This window comes from Pseudopodoces humilis, chromosome 12 (assembly GCF_049639895.1).
Source record: "Pseudopodoces humilis isolate 2021_Gansu_Grassland_sample_001 chromosome 12, ASM4963989v1, whole genome shotgun sequence".
In the NCBI taxonomy this organism is placed as follows: domain Eukaryota; kingdom Metazoa; phylum Chordata; class Aves; order Passeriformes; family Paridae; genus Pseudopodoces; species Pseudopodoces humilis.
This window is the reverse complement of record NC_142211.1, coordinates 17,781,554-17,796,520: the sequence shown is the minus strand read 5'-3', so window position 1 is coordinate 17,796,520 and position 14,967 is coordinate 17,781,554. Positions and strand designations below refer to the sequence as shown.

The window sequence follows — 14,967 nt, the reverse complement described above, 5'->3', positions numbered from 1 at the left end:
GAGATGGGGGTCAAACAGCAGACACCTGAGGAAGACTCCTACTTCATCAAGAAGACCCCTGCCCACGATCACCAGAAGGTGTAGCACCACAGAAGACTAGTTATAATATGAAACACCAGAAGTCGGAGAATAGGCAAGGAATGAATGAGCGGGGAAGTATAAGCTTGTGTGATCAATGTGTATTTAAACCTGTAACCTGTCTCAACCAGGTACACATGTATAGTAGAAAATCCCCCATATGTCCCTGCTGCTGTCAGCTGCTAGAAGTAAAACATATCTTTACAGTTTTAATTGTAAAGTCCTTATTCCGCAACACACTAGCTTGATGGGCTCATGATGCCTCAGGCCACGGGGCAGAGATGCCACCTATAAGTGAGCACAGGACTGAGGGGTGGATTTAACCATGGACAGTATCTCCCAGGTTATCCATGACTGTGAGACATGCTCCACGATTAAGCAGGCCAAGCAAGTGAAGCCCCTGTGGTATGGTGGGCAGTGGTCCAAATATAAGTATGGGGAGGCCTGGCAGATTGATTACATCACACTGCCTCAAACCCCCCAAAGCAAGAGTTAAGTGCTCACAATGGTAGAAGCCACCACTGGATGGCTGGAGACCAACCCCATGCCTCACACTATTGCCCAGAACATCATCCTGGGCCTTGAAAAGCAAGTCCTTTGGAAGTATGGTACTCCTGAGAAAACTGAGTCAGACAACGGGACTCCTTTCAAGAACAACCTTATAAACAACTGGGCTAGGGAACATGGTATTGAGCATGCCCAGCTGCAGGCAACAAGGCTGGTGAGAGGCTTGGAACACAAGTCTTATGAGGAACGGCTGAGGGAGCTGGGGTTATTTAGTCTGAAGAAACGGAGACTCAGAGGTGACCTTATCACTCTCTACAACTACCTGAAAGGTGGTTGTAGTCAGGTGGGGTTTGATCTCTTTCACCAGGCAGCAACTGACAGAATGAGAAGACACAATCTCAAGCTGTGCCAAGGGAAATATAGGTTGGATATTAAGAAAAAGTTTTTCACAGAAAGAATAATAAAGTACTGGAATGTAGCAATGCATCTGAACAACTTAGACCATAGTGTGCCCCAGCCAAACTGTCTGTAGAATTTCTTATCAGACCCTCTGGAATTCCTCAAGGTTGCTGAAACTTAAATTGTTCTGAAATAAGAAAGAAGACACTGAGAAACAGAAAAACAAGACCACAAGAACCAGATAACAGAGGACGTTTGAACACCTGCACTATGACTAATCACAAAACCTGAGGAGTGTGTGCTGAGTGCGTGGACAAGACAGGGGCACCAATCAAGTAATGCGTGATTGCAGGAACAGTAGTTTTAGAATCTATAAATAAGTGCATAATGTAAACAATAAATGTCTTCTGCTAAATCATATTGGTTCATTGATCAGAAGTCCTGAGCTCCTGCACTGGAATGGTCTGCCTGGGGCGATGGTGCAGTCACCATCACTGGATGTGTTTAAAAAAAGACTGGATGTGGCACTCGGTGCCATAGTCTAGTTGTGGTGTTAGGGTATAGGTTGGATTCAATGATCTTGAAGGTCTTCTCCAACCTAGTGATTCTGTTGAAATCTGTTGTTGAATGGGTGTACCATATGCCTTATAATGCACCAGCTGCTGGGAAAGTTGAAGGGTGCAACGGAATGCTAAAATCCACCTTGAAGGCACTGGGGCAAGGGGACTTTCAAAAACTGTGAGCTGCATTTAGCAAAGGCCACCTGCTTCGTTAGCACCAGAGGCTCCACTAACCGAGCTGGACCTGCCCAATCTGAACCCTTGTGAACAACAGATGGGGATAAGGTTTTGGTGGTACATATGAAGGCTGTTATGAAAGACTGGATTAATTCTGCCTTGAGCAAAGACAAACCCATCCATGGGGCTGTTTTTTTTCAGGGACCAGGTTGTACCTGTTGGGTCATAAAGAAGGATGGAGAGACGCAATGCATACTTCAAGGAGACCTTATTTTGGGGTGTGTCAGGGACTGAAATGATTCATGCCTTAAACATTTTTATAGAAGTGTTTTTCCCATTATAACAAAAACTGTATAAAGAAGCTACAACCAAAGAAGCCTCCTGTTGGGGTCAGAGGCACAGAAAATAAGCCCTTATCTGTGGTGCCTGGCTCTGACACCCAAGAGAGTACTGAGTTTAGCATAACACCATGAAGACAGCTTTTAAAGTTAAATAGAGAAACTAATAGCGTAAATGTGTAAGTTAGAGTTTTCTTAAGTCATGGGGTGACAAAGTTAGAGCTTAGGGTTTAAACTATATAAGTGAATAAAAGACAACATGGAGGATTGTTGTGAAGTGCCTCAGGGAGGCAAAGAGTTAGTTTCAGTTAAGCATTGTGAAAGGAGAGGAATGGCTGTAAGCCATGTGTGGATTTTGACCCCCTGTGTTGGGGGATGGGTATGTGAGCCCTGGATGAAGTTACCCCACCCCAAACCCCTTGTGAAGGGCGGCCCAGGAGTTCTGATTGGGTTTGAGTCCCTGGGGGTTTCTCCCTTGCTGTGTTTCTAGTGGTCCCTGACCCTGAACTCCACCCTCAAAGGTGGAGACCCTCAAGAGTTCTGTCCCTCAAAAACCCCTGCTTGGCCTCTGTTCGGGGCTCTCTGTTCTGGATCTGAATTTTTTCCCATGCTGAATAAATGGTTTCATGAACAGAAGCCCATCTTGTTGGTGTTCCATGCTGGTCCCCAGAACCCTGCAGCTTCTCTGGACGTGATCCTGCAGTTGCGGACTACAACAGAGGATTTAGGGTGTTGTCCCTTTCTCCTTCTCCTTCCTTCTTCATCTAAGGGTTTTTGGGTAATAATGAGTGATTGGATAAAGAAATCTGTGATGCAGCACACAAGTGTCGGGTCATTAGGTCACTAAGAAAAATAATTTACTTGGCATTTGATTATTGGACAAATAGATAAAAGATCTCGGAGAGATTCTTTGTTCTTCATTTTGCACCTTTCTATCTTAGTGTATGTAGCTCCTTGTATTCTGTATATATGCAATATAGATAAGGAAAGAATAAACAACCAAGCCTGAACATGAGAAAATGGTCTCTCTCTCATCACTCTCAGTCCTGAGGAAAAGAACCCAACCACCAGTGTCTCCGCAACATTTTGGTGCCCAACATGTGGCACTTTGGACTGAGAGCCCTTTTGAAGAAGGTAGATAAAGGCTGAAGAATTCCCTGGGGAGAAAGAAGAATTCAGCCATCTCTGTGAGCTGGTAAGAGCTGGAAAAGCCAGAGCCAGATGCCTGTAGGGTGCAGGATGGACCACGAACAGGGGAGCTGAGATTGAAGCTGACCCTAAGGTCAGGTAAGCCTTCAAAAGGGAACTGAAAAATGGGAAACACAATGTCCAAGCCTGAGAGGGAGGTTTTGACTCTCTTGGAAAATATGGTCAGGGAACACCCAATCCCTGTATCTGTGGATGTGTTTAAGAGCCTATTGTCCTGGATACAGGCAGAATTCCCTAACATGGATCCAGAGAAAAATTTTACCCCAAGCCTGTGGGACAAGATAAACATGAGAATATATGAAAAGGCCACTCTTAAGGACCAGTCAGCTGCCAAGCTCCTGTCGGCTTCCAGAGTAATTTATGAAGTCATTTCCACTAAGTGGGACTTTGAAACCCAGGCGGGGGACACTATGGATCCAAACACAGGATGGGAGATCCTGATGATAAAGCCAGAAGAGGCTGGGTCTGCCCTCTCTCATTCTGTGGAAATCGGGACATCCCTGACTCAGGAAACAACGCCCTGAGCATTGGAAATCCTTTCAAAGGATGAAATCACAGCGGTAAAAGCCAGACAAGACACTTTATCCCCTATAAACCCGGTGGAGAAGGGAGCCGAGGGTGGAACTGCAGGGCATACTGAAACAGAGAAATTAAGAATTAGGAATCAATTATAAAGAAATGCTTGACTAGAAGAAGGGGCTACAAAGCCCGTGTGAAATGCTGACTGCTCCCATAAGAGCAGAAAGAGAATAAAGAGTGCAGGATGAGATAAGGAGCTGGAATACGTAAACAGGATGCAAGGATAAATGCGCCCATAGGATGAGGGGGTTCCATGGATTCTTTTGGACCCCTAAGCCAGAAGAAATGGAAAGAGGGGGGGTCAAATAATTGAAAGGAGCATGTGCAAGAAGACAAGGTGAAAAGTTCAGCTGAAGGAAAATTGCTGACTTCAGCCCCAAAGACCCCCAGACGACCACCAGTGACCAACAAGGAGCAGTGCGCAGCTGCAAATAGGCGTGGAACTAATTTTAATACAAAGCAGGGACAGGCGGGGTTAGCAAATGAATATGTATTAGGTGTACTGTGTAACCCTAGTTTGTAGAGAATAAAAAGGGATAAACAAGTCTCCAAGGTGTGCATGCTTTCGGAGGAGATATCCCCATGCACCTCAGCGCTGAATAAATTCATACCTACTCTTATAACTACTCTGCGAGTTATAGAGTTTTCTATCCACATATCAATACTGGCTTGAATAAAGAGGAGGCGGGCTCTTCCCAGCCAGCTGCGGGACTCTTACACACGGCAGAGTCGGCACAAGCCTCCAAAATACCCCTCTTGGCGAAAGGGATGGCTCGGCCTGAGAAAAACCCAGTGAAACAGCCACGGAGAGACTTGGGGGCAATTCCAAAGCGTAGACTGCAATCTCATGCTGTCAATCCATCTCCCAAGCCGCCTAAACGGGGTTCCGAGGGTTCAGAACTTTTGCAAACTTATCTGAGCCTTGTCGGTGCTGCGCATGCGTTCGGAATGCTTCTGGAGGCTGAAGAGGGAAGAGGAAACCCCTTGGCCTGCGCGCCAGTGACTGCACCCTTTTCCGGTCCTCGGGGGGGTAGAGTGGGCAAGGGGATGGCCGGTCCTACCCACCCTGGGATTACACGAGATGGTCCAGCCTGCCCCGGAGCGGCGCGGGACCCTGACGGGCACGGCAGCTCCTGTGCCCCGCCAGCCTGGGCTGTGGTTTGAGCCACAGCTGGCAGTCAAAATGACTTCAGCAGTGACGCGGACACACTCAGAGCCCTTCACCCCGCCTGTGCCACCGCCTCCTGGCCAGCCCTCAGCGGAGGCGCTCCTTCTAGCCTCTACTGTGCCTCTGCACCGCCCATTGATGACAGCGGAATCGCCCAGTACATCAGAGGCAGGTGTGGTTCCTTCCTTCCTTGCCCAGCCCAGCGCGGGGGGGCAGACGGGTGGACAGGCGGAGCCACCGCCCGTGCCGTCAGCTGTAGTGTTGCTGCCATGGCAACCGCCCTTGAAACAAGAAGCAGCCGCGACTGAGCTGACAGCCACTGCAACGGCCTGACAAGCAAAGCAGCAGCACAAACCCCTCACCAGCCTCCAGTACCGGCCAGCAGCAACAGCATTACAGCCGAGCCAGTGTTGCCCAGAGCCTGCAGAGTCGAGACTGCTCACCAACACAGCTGCAGTTCAACAACAATAGCAGCTTGAAGAAGCAACAGCTTCTCTACCACAGACAGCTTCGCTGGACACTACACAGAGTTGAAAAGCTTTTGACCACAGCCTTGCCAACATACAATTCCTTCAACCCACAAATCCCACAGCACACATGGACCCGGGGATACAGGACATGTCGACATGGGGTCCAGCATCCCAGGAGCTGTTCCAACAGAGCAACCAAGAGGCAAAAATCAAACAGGAGGGAGAAAGCTCACAAACAGATAATTCGGGCTTCTCATTCAAAAATGCAAATGCTGAGGACATTATAAAAATCTCAGCTGGTCAAGGTGTCCTTATGAATGCACCCCTGTTCTCTCAAGCTATACCAAACTTCTGGGGGATGGGAAACAGCACTCCAGGGCTTGGCACAACTACTGTAAGTGCTTGGTTTGGTCCTTCGTCCATGGGACAACCAGTCAACTCCTTCTCTCGTCCAATCCTGTTGGTCACATATCTGAGAGAGTTCCTTTGGGACTTCTTCCTCCAGCTAAAGGACTGTGTAAGGGACTTTCTTATGACTTCAGATGGCAACTCAACCTCTGTAAATAATCCCTATACCCCTCAGTCAGTGCCATTTTATGATCAATAAGATGTCCAGCCTCCTATTGGAGCGCCACCTGTGGTGAATTCTTATATTGCACCTTCAACATTCTTTAATACAATACCACAAATGATGACTTGCTTGCCCTACAGAGGAGAGATCAGTGGGATGAATAATACAACCTTCAGGCCAAGAGAAGATGTGATGTTAAAATGCATTTATGTAACTAACTCAGAGAATGGTGTAAGATAATTAGGTAGTTCCTCAAATTTGTAGACTGAGTGATAACAGTGACAAAAACCAGAACCCAATTTATTGACTCCTTGTTATCAGAGAGTGTAAAAACAACAGGATGGAACCACGAGAAGAAATAAAATGTATTGGTTTATGTTGTCATGCAGTTAGGAAAAATGGTATGACCCAAAGAATGTACCCCCGAAAATGTAGACTTGTAAGTTCTTTCCCTTATCTTGTTCTCCCCAGTTCCCCTTATTGGTTGTGTAAATTCCCCCACACCCCTTTCCCCTGCCTTGAAAAAGGGGTGCCTGTTGATACCTCTTCCTCTTTCCCCCTTGCAACTTCACTCTGAAAGATCCCAAGAAATAAAGCTGCAACTGCCATCTCAGCAAAGGGAAAGAGCCTCGTTTTTAGGGTCTCCCCTGGCAAGCTAACCTACCTCCCCTGCCTCCCTGGCTGCTGTGGGATGGACAGTGGTAGCAGAGGGGCTGGGGACAAAGTAATAATATCAGGTTTAATCTACAAGATGGCATATAAACAAGTCAAATGTTAAAACCAAGCAAAAGAACATCTAAACTCAAAAGAATGTTTGAATATATATAAATTCTTATTAATATACATGTATCCCCTGTAACATAATAGTATATAAAGAAGATTGTTTTAAGATAAGCGAGTGCTTTTGGCAGATAGCCAAGCACCCCAGTGCTGGATTTTGTCCCTTTTATCCGTTATTAAACTTTTAACATTTTAAAGAGTGAACTTTGTTTTTCACATTAACCCATCGGATTCTATGCTTTTGGGGAAACCTTCACCACCAAGGCCAGCTGGAGACGATCAATGAAACATCATTGGGATCCATAGAGTGGTGATATTTTCCTTATTCTCTCTCTGTCACTTTCTTTCTGTTCCCCTCACCTATTTTCTATCTCTTTCTTTTCTCTCTCCCTCTGTGTCTCTCATATTTACTATCAAATAAAACTCATACTATTCACTTTGGCATATGGTCTCATTTGCACCTAAATTCAGGCGGAGGCATTTCTAATAGCTTTAATAACCAGATCATGACAGGGTGAACTGTCACACTGTGCCTTTATCCAGATCTAGAGATATATATGTATATAATTAGGGTAATGCATGTATGAATATAATTTAAAAGTTTAAGTTTGATGGAACATGTTGGTATGAGAAAAAATTTGGTGTGGATGTGTTGGATATTTGATTTTACTTTTTTTTTTCCTTTCTGTCAGGGAATTTTGTCCCATCTATTGCCAAAGATATAACAACCAATACCTAGGAGAACAAAAAGATGTGGCTGAGAGGAGGAGGAGGGGGAAGGGTGCATCTGGCTACCCTCCTAGCTGGTGGGGGATTTCTCTTGGGAAGTGAAGAGATACTGCGAGATTTTGGCTGGGGGATGAGGGGCTGAGCTCAGCTCCTGGTTCTCTCTTGCTCTTTGTTATAGATAGGTAATGTGATGATTTGCTCTCACAATTAAATGATTAATATTATGTGTATGTTAAGAGTAGTTTTGTTGATATATGGTTATGTTATTGTAGTTTATTGTTTGGATACCCTCTGTTCTCCCCATAGTCCACTTTCCTCCCCCCCACCCCCATATTGTTGCCACCGAACAGCCTTGGTTGTCAGGGTTGTCAGGGACAAATGTGTGAAAAACTAGGTTCACATATTTTTTTCTATAAAATTTAAAAAGTTTAATAGAAAGACAATTAGGAGATAGAAATAAAGTAAAATATACAAATATGGCCTGGTGCTTCAGCATTCAGCCCAGAGAGCACACCTTACTAACAAAGGATTGTCCCTTAAAAACAGAACCCTATTACATATTCATAAATTCTCATACATGATTCAAACATTCCTCTTAAGTTTTAGATGTTTCTTTGTTTAGTTTTAACTCGCTCCCTTCCCAATAGATCAATCTTCTTGGCTCCATTGAGTCTCACACTCCCTGATAACAGAGGTGCAATAAATTCCTCCCTTGGAGCTCCGGTCACTGCTGTCTTCATTTGGATAGGATAATCTAAGAATGCAGGGCGGGTTTCTGGCTATCTTTTTCAGTCTCTAGGTTATATAAACAAAAGTAGTTTTTGCTTTAATTCCATGCTATAGCCTAACATATATATGTATTATACCACTATTTCTAAGTTTCATCAATAACAGAAATATAAGGAACTATATTAATACAACAAAGTTTTCTAACCTTATGCATATAACATTCATTTTAATATTTGTGAAAAGCCAATAATATAATATGTATCTATAACATGTGGAAGGGAGAGCGTGCACATGTGCCCCTTTCATGAGGCAGTTGGGAGTAGGGAAGACTTGTTGCTGGGGACGGCATGACAACACCTCACCTCCAATCAAGTTGCAAGAAGGCCTCCACCAATGGATGACAAAGAAGTCTTGACTGGAAGATTTTGGGAGGGGTCAGGGTTGGCTGATGCAACATCAAGGGTATAAAAGGTGGTGCCCCTATTTTGTGGATGACCCTCTGGTAGTCAGCCACACTCCCAACACTGTCCCTTTTTCTTTATTGAGTCCTTTGTTGTGTTTGTTGAGGATTAATAAACCTTTGAAATTTTAAAGTGAGCAGTCGTTTCTCACGCTAGTAAAGAACTGTTATTCCTTTTCCCATATCTTTGCCTGAAAGCCCCGTAATTTCAAAGTTATAATAATTTGGAGGGAAGGGGGTAGTATTTTCCATTCCAAGAGAGGTTCCTGCTTTCCTTCGTAGACATGTCTTTCAAATCAGGACATTAAATAACTGTAACCTAGTGGAGTAATTATTCTCTAAATTTTTCCAGTTTTATCTTGAGATTTTAGCAAAAAATTGAGTTACGTGAAATTAAGTCATGTTTTTTTCAAGCACTAGCACAATCATTAAGACAAATTTATGAAAGGAAAAAAAGTATGTTATTTCCCTGGTAGACAAAACTGCAAAGAGAGCTTGGAACAATAACTAGCTTGAAATTGCATTTTCCATCTCTCTCTGATTACCATTGTGTGTAGGCACTCTGTTGTAGATATTAAAGTAACTTTTTAAAAAACTCAGCAATTATTTTTAAGAAAACCAACCTGCAAGATTAAAAATCACCCTAAAATATTTTTAATGGTTTTGAAGAAGCCAATGCTTAGGCCCTCGGTAACCATCTATAGTTCCAAGTCAAAGAGCTGGACTAATTGAGCTTTGTTTCTTGTTCAGACTAGCAGAAGAAAGGATTTCAAAATAAGAATAGCGCATATTGACTTGTGGCATTTTAACTGCACTAAACATGTCTCTGAATGGCTTGCTTGGTCAGGAATTTCTGCCATCTGCATTGGGAAATAATTTTCAGAGTCAAAGTGAATGTTTTTCTGATCCTGTAGAAATTTATAACCTATAATTCAGTGAAAATGTTTATTATTTAATGTGTTCCTAGGGATTTGTAATTTGTGGGGTAAAACTGAAAGCCAAACTAAAGCCAAATGGCTACAGATGTCTATGTATGGGATAGCTCATTTTCAAGTTAGGTGATGCCTTTTTCTCTGGTCCTAGAATTATGAGCCAGACAAGGTTAAAGGAATAAAAGTGGTTTTACCTCATTTAATAAGGATCCTTAGGTGCACAACCTGTCAAGGTGGAAAACCCCAGAGAATGCACAGCTGGTATACTGTATATACAATTTTTATAGACCTTAAAATTTAGCATATCTGACAAGGATCTCCCAATAAGAAGCTTTAATGATTGGAGTGACATCTCCCTGTTCTAAAGTATTCCCCCCCCCCCGATGGGGCTTGAACCTAGTTTACAAAATATGTTCCAGAGAGATGGTTGAAGCCTTGGTTTCTTAAGATAGCGTAGGGCTTTCTGGCCTGCAACTGTGAGGCCTGTGGGATGTTTGGTCTTCTTGCCTAACAGAATAACTGGACTAAGCTAAAATATCAGTCTAAAAAATTGCAACTATGTATGCTAAGAATACAAACAATGCGAGAATACATAAAAGGTATATAAAAGAAAAGGTAAAAAATTATCATGGCATCAAAGACATCTCAAGACTCCGAGAATCTATGCTGAAAGAGGTGACTGAAAGCATTGAAGAATCCCAGAAGGGGCTAATGTGTATGTCTCAAACACTGATAGCTAGATGGCTGTGGACCTAACCAAGGATTTCTGGTAATAACATGTAGTGAGAAAGAACAAAATATGTCTGGAGAAAAGGGGCCACACAGAGGTAAGGGAAACACTTCTCTGGGCCAAACATCTGTATTCTCGCTCCCAGAGATAAGCATAACACAGTACTGTGCAAATACAGGAATGTGGCTAAGAAGTGTGCATGGACTGTAGGGGGAGATCAAGGCCACCAAAGACCCCCAAAGCCCTCTGACCCATTTCCAGAAAAGTCTGAAATAACAGACGGCATGATAACTAACTTGCATAGAAAGTGAGAAACCGAACTTCAGAGAGGGGAAAACTTATTTACAAAAAGCTACCCCTATGTGGCAGGGTGTGCCCCCCTCTCTCTACCACAGATGGCTGGTGCAGATAGGAGAGATAACCCAGGCGGGTCAAAGGCCCAGCAAGGAGTCATCTCCTGGTGCCAAAATGTCTGCAGCCTCACCAAGAATCAACATCTTGGTATGGAGAGCAGATGTGGGAAGACATAAAAGAAAATAAATATTAGTGACCAAAAAGGCCCTCTTACACTATAAAAGACACAAATTATCACTGAGGTAGAAGCCTCTTACACACTCCCTGGAAACATGTGAGGCAGCTTCTCCTCAAAGCATGGACACATCTTCATGGTTACTTTTCTGGAAATTGAGAGCAAAGGATTTTGATGTGTGCCCCATCAGCAATTGGATGGTAAGATACATTGAATCGTAATCTATACTGTTTCTTCACTAGCTGTAATATAAGTACTTTTAGTCATGCACTATATGTTATCTACTAGTTATTTTTCTTTGTTTATTCCTGTGTAGTCTGTTTAAAGTCTTATGTCTGTTAGTTTTATGACTATTAAATAAATAATTCATTCTATAATAGACCTAATCTGCCATTCCTAAAGAACTTGCAAATGAGAGTGGGTTTTGGGGTGCTAGCTGCCCCAGTAAGGCTACTGCCTGCTGCCAGAAGCCTGGGAAAAAGGCAAGGACTTATATAAATTCCCATATCCATTTGTAACACCCTACCAAGCCTGAGTGGTGCTCCCAGGACCCTGGACATCCCATTGGCTGGGCTGACACTGGAACCAGGACTGGTGATCTCTTTTTCTTTCTCTTTCTTTCTCCCCCCTGTTACCGCTGAAGATGAATAGATAACGTGGACACAGGTCGAGGTGTGGTGAAGGAAAGAGCAGAGTTTATTTTTCCTCCCAGGATTTATAGGCTTCTTACCATGGCCAGGGATTGGATGGTCAGGATAACACTTTCTCACTGCACTGGCCATGAGAGATGCCCATCAGAAGACGTGTAACAGAAAGAATGTACACATATCTATGTTTACAGTTACTCTCCTGGGAAAGTCCTTAGAAAACTATGTTAGCAAGCTCAGAAGCTGACTTTTCAGGGCGACACCCCCCTCTTTATTTCATCTCTTTCTTTCTTTCTCTTCCCTTTCACCCTACGTCTTTATCCAAACCCTACTGCTGTATGCTTATATAGTAGGTCAGGGACTAACATACCAATTTCCCTGCCAAGTGTGTAATTTACTTGTAAAACTTCGTGATTTTTTTGTGGATGCTCTGACTTCTGTTGTTCCTGTCAACCATGAGCATTTATAAGTCTTGGGTGCTTCCTTCCCCTTAATGGTGAGATGTCATATTTTTGGCACCACGGACAGTATGCTGTAGTTGAAAAGGGTCTGTTTGGGATACCATCACTCTACCCATGAATTCCTGACAGGGAGTGGGTTGGGATGTGACAATGGTGGTTGGGTTCTTTTCCCCAGGACTGAGATTGATGAGAGAGAGACCTGTTTTCTCATATTCAGGCTCAGTTGTTTATTCTTTCTTATCTATATTACATATTTACAGAGTACAAGCAGCTATATACACTAGGGTAGTAAGGTGCGAAATAGAGAGAGGAAGAATATCTTCAAGGCCTTTTATGTGTCCATTTACCCAGTAATCAAATGCCAAGTAACTTATTTTCTTTAGTGACCCAATGACCCAACACTTGTGTGCTGCAATGCAGATTCTTTTATCCAATCACTCATTATTACCCAAAAACCCTTAGAAGAAGAAGATGAAGCAGGAAGAAGAACAAGAAAGAGACAATGTCCCAAATCATCCATCTTGTATCTCACATATTAATATAACTAAAACTCCAAACTCTTTTTCACCCAGTGATTTAATACAATTTTAACTCACACACTCACATTGCTAGTTTCTTAACTTAGCTTTAGAAGCTGTGTCCATGGTTTTAGGCTAAACTCAGTGTTCTCATGGGTGTCAGAGCCTGTCAGCACAGATAAGGGAATATTTCCTGTGCCTCTGACTCCAACATCTCCCCCTCCTGTTTGAACCAAGAACACTTCCTTAGCAGCCTTGTCTATCATTCATCTGATACTTTGAATTAGGGCACAAAAACCAAAAGGACTATGATGATAACTAACACAAATATACTTATCCTCATAAGTTCCCTCCACAGTGGTGCAAGGTTCAACCAACTAAGCAAACCATCCAACCACAATCCCTTTTCAACTCCCAAGCATGGCTATATCCTCCTTCAATTGTTGTATGCTCTTGTGGATAGACTCTGAATGCTCGGACAGATTCATACAACACATTCCTTCAAATTCTTCACATCCATGTCTATGTGCTAGAAAAAGAAAAATCAATGGCTGCTCTGTTTTTCAGAGTTGTGTGTCTCACACTTTGAACATCAGTTAACAAATTGCTCAGTGCGAGAGAGATGTAACGGGATTGCTTGCATAGCCAGCAGCCTAGTCGATCCAATTGCTTCAAAGCTGCCACTGAAGCTGCCTGAGGTAAAAGGAGAGCTGTTACAAATCTCTGCCCAAAATTCCATGAATTAAAACCATCATTGTAATCCAGTGTGTATTGATCTACAAACCTCTTCCCTCTGCATCTCTTTTCTTTTATCATTTTTACATTAGGTATCAGCAGAGTTTTCCAACACTGCATGGACCACCTTTAATTTTTGATGGAATGGTGGGCCAAATTCTGTCTCCACAAATAAATAAAAGATCTTTGTGGTAATTGCAATGGAACATGGTTGGGTGGTGTGACTACAACTGATGTGAAATTGCACCAAGATGTCGCGGTTTTGTACACAGCATAATTTGGAGTTGTTGGGGTCAGAGGCATAGAAAATAGGCCCTTATCTTTGGTGCCTGGCTCTGACACCCAAGAGAGCATTGAGTTTAGTCTAAAACCATGGAGACAGCTTTTAAAGTTAACTAAAGAAACTAATGACGTGAGAATGTAAGTTAGAGTTTTCTTAAGTCACTGGGTGAGAAAGTTAGAGTTTAGAGTTTAAACTATATAAGTGAATGTCCTGGGTTGATTATGATGTTAAATTGTATCCCCATTCGTCCACCTAACCCAGACACAGGTTTTGTATTCTTAAAATTCCATCTCAGAGTAAAAGTGAGTGGAAAAGAAGCACCGAGTCTGTTATCAGAGACTGTACTTGCTCCCCCCGCATCGGGAGTTTTGACTACAGCACAGACAGACAACAAGACACAGATCGCCTTGGCTTTCCAACTAGCCGGAGCAGAGAGGTCTTCCTGGACTGTTTTCTTTCCCTTTTTTGAAACGAATCGAACCTGCTCTGGACTGGGGACTCGGGGGAGCACCGGGAGCTTGCACCCATGGACTACCGGGAGCCCAGCCTGGGCAGCGGCATTTTCCAGCGCCAGAGGGACTGATAACAGAGCGAACACCCACAGGAAAGAGACCCTCTGAAGTTTGTCATCTCTTCTGAAGGGCGAGAGGTTTTGTAATTTGATATCATTCATTTTTGTGCTGGGTAGTGCTGTGCCTGTGAAATAAACAGGTTTTTTCCACTTCTCTCAGAGAAATCTCTTCCCGGACCGGTTGGGGGGTGGGAAAAAAAGGGCCACGTGGGTTTGCTTCCCAGGGGGAGCCCCACTGGAGGTTTTCTCCCAAATTTTGCCCTAAACCAGGACAGTGAATAAAAGACAAGATGGAGGATTTAGGGTGTTGTCCCTTTCTCCTTTTCCTTCCTTCTTCTTCTAAGGGTTTTTGGGTAATAATGAGTGATTGGATAAAGAAATATGCAGTGCAGTACACAGGTGTCGGGTCATTGGGTCACTAAGAAAAATAACTTACTTTGCATTTGATTATTAGACAAATAGATACATAAAAGACTGGAGAGATTCTTTGTTCTCCATTTTTCACCTTTCTATCTTAGTGTATGTAGCTCTTTTTATTCTGTATATATGTAATATAGATACGGAAAGAATAAACAACCAAGTCCGAACACAAGAAAACAGTCCCTTTTCATCAATCTCAGTCCTGGGGAAAAGAACCCACCTACCATTGTCACACTGACATGGAGTAACATCTGTAACTTTGTTTTGTTTTGACACAGGAGAACCGAATATTATACAAAAATCCATTCTCACTGAGCCAAGGATTTCCAATTCTTGGGGTTCATGGGGTGCCTTAGGGAGGAATTTGATCCAGATTTCCCATCCTTC

General features: G+C 43.2%; 1 pseudogene; it reads right to left on the bottom strand.

The window, feature by feature from the left end:
• Positions 1–12,669: 12,669 nt before the first annotated feature.
• LOC148183457 (uncharacterized) lies at positions 12,670–13,660 on the bottom strand (annotated as a pseudogene).
• Positions 13,661–14,967: the final 1,307 nt, after the last annotated feature.